This window comes from Ruditapes philippinarum, unplaced genomic scaffold (genome assembly GCF_026571515.1).
Source record: "Ruditapes philippinarum isolate M1 unplaced genomic scaffold, ASM2657151v2 ctg12900_1_1_1_1, whole genome shotgun sequence".
Classification (NCBI taxonomy): domain Eukaryota; kingdom Metazoa; phylum Mollusca; class Bivalvia; order Venerida; family Veneridae; genus Ruditapes; species Ruditapes philippinarum.
The window spans coordinates 1-10,495 of NW_026862584.1; the positions used below are offsets into that span (position 1 = coordinate 1).

A 10,495-nucleotide genomic window follows, 5' to 3' on the forward strand; every position below is an offset into this window, starting at 1 on the left:
ATTTCTGCTGGTACATCAACATATTATTAACATATCTTTTCCTTTGTAAAAACAATTTTGTGTCTTCTTACATCTAATACATGGTAACCGTTACTAACGAGGCATGCTAATCCCAACTTTATCTTTAATTTTCAAAAATAAGTTGGAGTAACGTATGTTTCACACTCGCTTATTTATGAACTTTATCACGGAATTTAAACTTACATGTAAAATCTACTTTTTTATTTAGGAATCAAATGCACATCATTCTATTGTCATAAAAATGCGATTTTATGTTTTTATATATGCATGTGTAAACAATATAAAGTCTGTTTGATAAAAGTAACGTTTGTTTCACTGTGGTTACTTAAACAAGTAAAAACACGACCAAAGTTAACAAAACTTACTTACTAATGTCAAATAGAACTTAATGTTGATGTTATACGTGCTTTCTGACTTCAATTTCCCTTTTGATAAACTTACTTTAAAAAGTCGATAACGTATGTTTCTGTAACGTATGTTTCATTTTTACATTGAAAGTGGGTTAAAAATGACGCAAGACCGTTTAAGCCGCCATAATTTGTGGTTAATATATCAGAGTTACACACATGTTAATTTTCTTTCTTGTTTGGATTCTTCTTTGAATGGATTGGCTCTTAAATAATGGTAACGTATGTTTCTTTTTAAAGTGCTGTTGAAAAGATATGAATAACAAGAGCTGTCCGTAAGACAGCGCGCTCGACTTTTTTATTGCTTGCCAATAAAAAAAGTTTTTGCAGTAAAAGGCAATACAAGAATCTCTGTATTTTTAAAGTGAACAATGGCCATGAGCATTAAGATATTTAGTGAAGAATTATTTTACTGAATTGTGTGATACCCTTGAACACTGCAGCAAAGTTTGAAATGTTTAAGTCAAAAGAGGGCTGGTAAGAAAGAAAAAAAAACTAGTTGTTTGATACCCTTGAATATTACAGCAATGTTTATATGACATAATTTATGGTAAAGTGAACAAGTGGATAGGAATGAATTTTTTTAGATTTTTTAAGTTTTTTAGTGCTTGCCTATAATACAAAACATTGACAGTTAAGGGCCATAATTCAAATAAAATCTTTGACAGAATTACCTTCTTCTCTGGACATGTTTGGGAATCATGATTGTAAACAAGTATTCCAACTTTCAAATTAATATCTCAAACAGTTCAGTCAAAAAGTGGACTGGTACTAAAAACTTAACCAAGATTCTAAGTCGATAAAAGGCCTTAATTTTTAAAACAAATCCTTGACAGAGTTACCTTCTCTTGCGTACAGATGGGGGTAATGATGTGAAATAGCATTAAAAGTTTCAAAGCAATATCTCAAAGGGTTAAGGCAATAAGTGGATTTTTACCCATATTCAATGTATTTTCTAAGTCAAAAAGGGGCATAATTCTGTCAAAAACCTTGACAGAGTTATGTCCTCTTGTCTGTTGATGAAGGTCGTGATGGTAAACAAGTATGGTCAGTTTCAAAGCAATACCTCCAATGGTTTTGAAATAAAGTGAGGTGGTACAAAAAACTTAACCAAGCTCAATACACTTTCTAAGTCAAAAAAGGGCCATAATTCTGTCAAAAACCTTGACAGAGTTATGTACTCTTGTCTGTAGATGGAGGTTATGATGGTGAACAAGTATGGTAAGTTTCAAAGCCATACTTGTAATACTTCTGAAATAAAGTGGGGTGGTACGAAAAACTTAACCAAGGTGTGACGCCAACGCCGACGCCGGGGCGAGTAGGATAGCTCCCCTTTTCATAGAAAAGTCGAGCTAAAAAATGAAAATTTCCGAAAATAGAATGATATTTGAGAGGCTGCAAGCTTATTTTTACTTATAATTATATATATGCTGTATTATTAAGCATGCATCGATTCAATTATGTAATTTGGGTTTCACTTCTTATTGTTTTAGGTTTGTCACTATTTATTTATATGCATTTGGCGACATTTGATCATCCATTATACCAATGAGATTTTAACAGTCAAATATAATATTAACCAATAATCAAAGTGCATATACACACAGCAATGACTAATTGCACATGTTTCGTTTATTCTGGAACTTATTTTTCTGAAACACAATTTCAAAGTTGAAAATTCTAGGTGGCGACAGTAACGTATGTTACATTTTAGGGCATTAATGGTACTTGTAAAAGAAAAATAACAGATAGAAATGTAAAACTGAGAGTGTCCCTATTAGACAAAGTGGCAGCCACCTTTCTAACGACATTTTGACCTCAAGAAAAACCTTCGTATAAGAGCTACCCAGTGGAACATCAAATGCTGTGTCTTATTGAGAATGAGCGAATATGTAGGACCCCAGTAACATTTTGGCCAATATTTCAATAAATAAATGAAAAGTAAAGAAAATGTATAACATTGAAAACATGGTGAAATCATGCTAGACAGCCTACCTAACTTTGTTCTGTCCTACAAGTTTGTACCAGTCCGTAGACAGGTTTTTATTTCATCAGTACTAGTAGGGTGACCTACTAGTAGGCCTACTCTTATTTTCTATAACACATGCATCAAAAATCGTCTGTACTGTATAGTTTTGAAGAAAACAAAACAAATACAACAACAGCATAGTGTTGAGTAGCTTAGTCAATGCGGTAAACAATGCGTTTCATAATTATAATGGAACTTTATTTACAACGAACAATTTATATCATTTTACATTGCGATATAATAATGATGGAATAAAATAACAACAAAAAACTTACCAATAAAACAGCAGCTTATGTCATTCATCGTGTGTTAGGTCATGTGTACACAGCGCCTCACCAGTCCGTGTAATGATTTACTGATGTTAAATTGTAGAGTCGACTGTTCCATTGTAATACACGGGTACATCGGGTCTCATGCCGATGGTTTAAATTTGCAAATTTTATTCTCTTTTTTCTTAAAATACAGTTTGATAAAAAGATGATTTGCAAAAAGTGTCTTTCAATTTTAAATTTTCTCACCGGAGATGATAAGGAAATCTTATTGCAGTTCAAGGCCGCCTTAAGGTAACACCCCTTATATCAAAAGCAGAATGAATTGGGCCAGTTTCAATTAACGCGTCGCGCGCCGTTTTTGTTCTGCTAATTATAGCACAGTGACACAGGCATGCAAACTTCCAGGTTAATATTTCGCCATAAACTGACATTTGGAGAAGAATTATGAGGACATGTTCAACAACATCCAAGCTGAAGAAGTAGAGGTAATCGACTTAGATTTATAACTGTTTAGGATTATTTTACATATTTATTATATATAAACACTTTCAGCTTATCTGGAAACTGCCCGAGTATTTTTGTCCAACTGCAGGAACTTTAAAATTGAACAATACATTTTACTGCATGAAATTCCAATTTCTAAAATTTAATCAGTTAATAATTTTAGGGGAAAAAAATACTAATTAAAGTAGATCTATATATACAGTATAAATAATTTGAGATTTATTCACATAAATCATTTACATTTTATTGATGTTAATCATGAAGAGAATAATCTAGTATTATATATTAGATCATAATAATGGATAAATGGAGGAAATTCATTTTTTTCTATAAATTAAAGTTTTTCAATACACTGTTGGTTATATGCTGAAGTTATAATAAATATTACATGAGTGACAGGATCGAGCCACAAGTGAAGTAAAATAGTTTTCATATATGATATCACAAGATAAATAAGAAAAATAGATAGTAGATTAAAGAAAAAACTTGAATTTTCTATTATCAGGGATTTTTTTCCAGGATTTTGGGAACATGACCCATACCCATGGCATTGGGAATGTCAGCGTTGTTTTGTTAAAAATTGGGAAAAAATGCATGACTGAAATTTTGCAGTGTTTCAATGAATGCAAACAATCCATGTCGAGGATGGCATCTTTAAACATTTAAGCACTATTACAGTGAAGAAGCCCTTATTTTTTTTAAAGATGTTAGAATTCTTTATTCAATATTTTTATTTTGTAACCTTCAATTGGGAATATTTTCCTGTAGATTGGGAAAATAATATACTATTTTTAATTGGGAATATGACCCAATAACGGCTATAATAAGATTTTACTTTTCTACTTTTCTTCTCTTTTTTGACCTTTATATCACTTTTTCTAATATGCTGTGTATTCTGATTAAGAGTTTAAAATAAGTAATGTGTATTCTGATTAAGAGTTTAAAATAAGTAAATTTTCAACATTGTTTTCCAGTCTGCTCTGCTGATATCCTTAGTTACCAAGATTAGGTGTAATGTAATAATCAGCTCCCCCCCCCCCCCCCGGCTGTCAATAAGAATTTAACAATCTCAACACTTTCTAATACGCAATGTATTCTAATTTAAGAGTCATGTAAATTTTCTTTAACAGTATAATTATAATAATAAATAAAAAAGATTTAAGTGCTCGCCATTTTTATAAGCCAATCACCGATGAGGATTTTTCAATTTAAATTTTCAGGTTTCAAATCTTAATAGAACAGATTTTATATAAACTGGACGTTTTATATTATAAAACACAAATGGGCGGAGCACTAAGCCGGTTAGAGTGCATATTGGATGTTCTTCGTAAATAAGAAAGCTACAGTCGCTTAGCAAGCTCCGCTCCTTTTTAGCTTTCTTATTTACGAAGAACACCCAATATGCACTCTAACCTTATACTTAATGCATTGAATTAACTCATTTATTAATATCTAACATGCATATCTTAATATGTTATTGTTCACTGATTGAAATGATATTGTCTAAATTAATCATTTTGAAATTTTAATACCCAATTTTTTATCATGGCAAATAAACCATTCATCGCTTATAAGTTTGAGTTAATACAGTGTCATAGTTTAACTTAATACTTTGTTATGAAGTAATATAATACTGATATTAAATTATTTGCTTTGATTGGCTAAAGGCAGGTGGTGTCACATTAGAAGTCCTTGTTCACATCTAGTTAATTCTATATATCGCCTTCCAGGAAAGGCAATAATAATCATAATTACCTAAATCATCATCAGTCTATCACCACCAGAAACATCATCATCATCACAGCCACTATCATCAAAATGTCATCACCCTATTAATTATAATCATAATCTGAATGTCATCACTTATATATTCAGACTTAAAATAGGAAAAATGGTCATAATCAGTAATTTTGTGGTCAGTAGTACTTATAATGGTATAGAGTTGGGTACTGCCAGAAAGAAAATACCACGGTATACCACGTTTTTTCCCTAAAAAACACGGTATAAACCATGGTATACCGCGGATTTTCATTGTACGCTATAGGTTTATTTTTTATCTCTAAAATAAGTATCAAGGTAGGCAATGGTATAGAATTTTAAATATCAAAATTAAGCAGATCTATAAAATACAGATTAATCAAAGTATCATTTAACTTTTTTTCAATCAGGTACTTTCGACATCAAATAAGCTGCGCATGTTGACAATCATAAATTAATTGGGTCATGATCAGTTCTTGTTTTTAGCTCCCCTGTCACAAAGTGACATGGTGAGCTGGTGAGCTTTTGTGATCGCTTTTTGTCCAGCGTCCGTCCATAAACTTTTACTTTAAACGACATCTCCTCATAAACCGCTAAGCCAATTTCATCCAAACTTCACAGGAATGTTCCTGTGGTAGTCAACTTGAAAAATTGTTCAAATAATTTAATTCCAAGCCATGGCAACCAAAAGAAAAAACTTAAAATATTAAAATATATCTTCTTTTAGAAAACCGAAAGAGCTAGAGCTAGTCAGTGTCTACCAAGTTTGTTCAAAAAATGCCCTGGGGTGAAAATTGGCCCCGCCCAGGGGGGTGGAAGCAAGTCATTTATTTTCCTTATTTGTATATAGTAAAAAACTTAAAAATCTTCTTATAAAAAACCAAAATAGCTAGAGCTTAGATATTAAGCATTAAACATCTTCTAGTGGATGTCTACCAAGTTTGTTCATATAAAAGCCCTGGGTTAAAAATTGACCCAGCCTTAGGGAGTCATTGTTTTTCCCTTTATGTATATATTGTAAAAACTTAAAAATCTTCTTATAAAAACCCCAAAGAACTAGAGCTAAGATATTAAGCATGAAACATCTTCTAATAGGTGTCTACCAAGTTTGTTTAAACTTGGGTCAAAATGTTGAGCAAATGAGTGCCTCGGTCGTTGCCTCTCTCAACTGTTAAGTTTTAGAACGGTTGACTAAAGTCACTGGCTCATTGCAGGCACGTTATTTATTAGGTAAATAAAATAAGATATTGATAAAAAAAGAGTATCATACTCAAACATGGCACTATCACTTCAGTTAAATGTTTATTTTAATTCCTTAAAGCTCATTGAAATGTTGTACATAAATGTTGTGTTGCCTTGAAAAAGGTGACATATAGGGGTTACTTTTGTTGACGGTGTCGGCGTCCCCTTAAACTTGTCTGGAGCATAAGTCAGTCATTATAAGTCGGATTGACTTCAAACTTGGTATGCATGCTTCTTATAATGATTCGAAGTGCAGTGCGCAAGAACTGGTACTCTGCACTTCTTAATTTTTGAGTTATTGCCCTTTGTTAATTTTCATACTTTATTTTTGTCCGGGCCATTTCTCCTAATGTATAAAAGCTATGGGTTTGAAACTTCATAGGATGATAGATCTCATTTAGAAGAAGTGCAATGCATAAGAAGCGGTGCTCTGCACTTGTTATTTTTTGAGTTATTGCCCTTTGTTAATTTTCATACTTTATTTTTGTCCGGGCCATTTCTCCTAATGTATAAAAGCTATGGACTTGAAACTTCATAGGATGATAGATCTCATTAAAAAGAAGTGCAGTGCTCAAGAACTGGTACTCTGCATTTCTTATTTTTTGAGTTATTGCCCTTTGTTAATTTTTATACTTTATTTTTGTCCGGGACATTTCTCATAAATTATAAAAGCTATATAGACTTGAAACTTCATAGGATGACAGAAACTGCTGCTCTACATTTCTTATTCTTTGAGTTATTGCCCTTTGTTAATTTTTATATTTCATTTTTGTCCTGGCCATTTCTCCTAAACTGTTTTGTTCACAAGGTGATACATCAGACTCGCGGAGTTCTAGTTAAATTAGAAAATTTGAAAACAGTGTGATGTTATTAAAACAAAAAAAAAAGACACAAAAACAAGTCTAAAATTTTCCCCATTGCTGAATAGGCGAATGCATATCTATGCTGTGTGCACGTGGCGTCTACCTAGACTGATTCACAGTTGCCGATTTACCAAAGTAAATGTGTTACGATTTATTTGAAATAGTGTAATCCTATTGGACAAAAAAAAATGATTTCAAAAGTTGTTTGCAAAAAGGTTAATTCAAAGAAATATTGATATACTGACAACAGAAAAGATTTCATTTTGTACATTTTACGGATCTGTAATTGCTTTAAATTAGAGCTAAAAGTACTGGTTTTCCCAGTACATACTGCAGATGTCTCAGACAGTGGTTTACCAGTATACTAGTTGAACCGCGCACCTCTACTGAATGTGGTCATCATCAGAAAATTCAATATCGCCTCTATTACATGTACCATCAAGATCTAAATTATCAACACTTTCATCATTATAATACGAGTACTAACATTATAATCATTGCTTTCATAAATCATCATTTTCATCATCATTATCATCACTTCCATCATCAAAATTATAATTTAAAATCCTCATCATTATCAAAATCAAATACATAATTCAAATCATTTAATATATCTATATTATGTTTATGTGCTTAACAGATATATAGATATATATAAACTTTCAAAAAGAATTGTATAAAAAACTTTTAAGGAAGATCATAATTAATCATATACCTTTATGTTGCATTATTTGTATATTATTGGAAAAAAAATATAGTTTTAATACCAGAAAATACTAAGTTTATTATACTTTTGAATATACATGAAATTTACAAAATTACTTTTAAATTCACCTGTTAAAAAAAAAAGCGTTTAGAATTTTAAAAGGAAATTTTTGAAGTGTACATGTACTGTTATTTGTTATCTCATTAAGAATGTTTTTTATTTGTATTTTGTAGGACCTTTAATTGATTTGGAGACCAAGGCAGAGCTGAGAGCGCAGCACTAAAAGAGCCTGGGGAAAGGCCTGCCTTATTTCGTGGTGGAAGCTTACATGAAAAAGGAAGACATGGCAGTGTTACATGAATGATTATATAATGACAATACCAATTAAAAGATACAGAAAAAGTTTGAGGGTTAGCGTGTTTCATGTGTTCAACTGATTTAACTCAAGTCAACATCTGTACTGTAATGAAGCTTTAGAATTTAGCCTTTCTAAAGAATATTTAGGATCTTAAGTGGATGGACTTGTAAACGCATTTCCAGTAACATTTTGATGTATTCATTATATATAGCTGTGTATGTGTTCTAGAAACATATTATTTCTACCAGCCAATGAAAGAGAGCCATGTCTGTGTGAAAATCTAAGCTAACTGAAATGTGTGAGCAACTCAATAATTTACTAGTTCATGAAACATGCCATGAAAAGAAAACAAATCTAGAAAGGGAGTCAGATATCAAAATAGCAATGAAAGAACAGAAATATCTAAAACTTGCAGAATCCGCTTGATTTAGTCTGTTTGTGAGAGAAAATGTTAAAGTGCAATATCAACTAAATTTGCTGGAATTATCCCAAACGGCAATTATGAAGCCTTGCTAGGATTCATATTACAGATAAAGTTTGCTGGACAGAAATCATGATACAGAAGTGGCTTAGATATATGAGAAAAATATACTTGAAAAATGGAATAGCTTTATTTAAGAAATAATTTAATACGCAAATACCATCTTGTGAATTTGGTTTTCATAAAATAATGAGGTTTTATCTATATTTATCATGTTTATGCATACAAGGAATATGTACCACATTATTAATATAATCACACGCTCAATATTTTTTATGCATGCCCCAGGGCATATAGTAATTGAACTGTCCGTCTTTCTGTCTGTATAAGGATAACCTAAAACAGCAAGTTTTTTCTTGAGTTCTACCTGCACCAATGGCTTCATAATTCACACATTCACTAATCAGTTCAAAGAATACAATCTCCAGGGGCAAGTTACATAACTATGGCTCCCATTTTTACCAAGTTATTGCCCTTTTGAGCACTTTGAAAATGAAATGATTAACCAAAACCGTCAAATTGTATATATCTTAAGTTCAGTTTATACTAATGGCTTCATAATTTTCACAGGTACTTCTCAGTACAAAGTGCATTGATATTGCTAAGTAATATTACTGTGCCATCAATTTTTCACAGTTATTTCCCTTTTTATCACTTTGAAAATAGAGCATAATAATAGTGTATGGTTAACCTTTTCAGGCAAGTTGGATATATCTTAAATTTCTCCTTAATACTTCTTTTACATTGTGATACATTGAGGGATTTTGAAATAACCTGGCACAAATGTGTACCACATCAAGAGGATGTGTCGCATTCATGAACCACGTCCCTTTTCAAAGGTCAAGTTCACACTTTTATTTTGAAGGTTCACACTATCACAACTAGAGATAGGTACACACATTCGTGTCCGGAATATACCTTGTAACTTTGTCATGCATCGAAGGATTTTAAAATAACTTAGCACAAATGTCAACCACATCAAGATGATGTGTTGTGTGTAAAACCCATGTTCCTACCTCCAAGGTGAAGGTCACTCTAATAGTTTGAAGGTACTTAAGGTCATAAGAAGAGTTTGAAGGTACGCATTAGTTTTCAAACTGTAAAGTTGTCATGCATTAGAGGATTTTAAAATAAATGTCTATCACATCAAGATGATGTGTGCATCCAAGACCCTTGTCCCAAGGTGTTAAGTTTGCTATAAATAGTACTTCATTTCACAAGACCAATGTTAAGCAATTAGTTATTTGCATGGGGGTGTCCGTGGCCGAGTGGTTAAGGTCATTGACTTCAAACCACTTGCCCCTCACTGCTGTGGGTTTGTTCATACGTATGAACAAAAACCTGAAATTGAAGTTGTTGCTAATTTATGTGTTATATTTTACTATGATAATAAACACTGCATAATTTCATAATTTTGTGGTTACTTTGAAAACATTTTTTTGTTCATACGTCTGAACAAAACAATTGTTCAGACGTATGAATAAAAATGTGTTTTCAAATAACCACAAAATTATGAAATTATGCAGTGTTTATTATCATCTATGACTATGAAAAAACCCTCACAAGATTTTGTTCATACGTATGAACAAAATCGAAACGGCTATTTTTTTGTCGTTTATTTTTGCTCTGTGAGTTTGTTTTGTTCAGACGTATGAACAAAATTTGTTTCAAAATAACCATAAAATTATGCAGTGTTCATTATCATAATAATAAATTATGTAAGAAAAAACCCTCACAAGTTGAAAAAGAAATTTTGTTCATACGTATGAACAAAATCGAAGCGGCTTATTTTTGTCTTTATTTTCATTGTGCGAGTTGGTTTTGTTCAGACGTATGAACAAAATTTGTTTCAAA

The 10,495-nt window shown here is 31.8% G+C and overlaps 1 long non-coding RNA gene across 1 annotated transcript; it reads left to right on the top strand.

Annotated features, from left to right (window-relative positions):
- The first annotated feature begins 1,787 nt into the window (after positions 1 to 1,787).
- Positions 1,788 to 9,993, top strand: LOC132719484 (uncharacterized). The gene is made up of 2 exons (XR_009624236.1): positions 1,788 to 3,214; positions 8,036 to 9,993. It is a non-coding gene; the product is annotated as an uncharacterized LOC132719484 (long non-coding RNA).
- Positions 9,994 to 10,495: the final 502 nt, after the last annotated feature.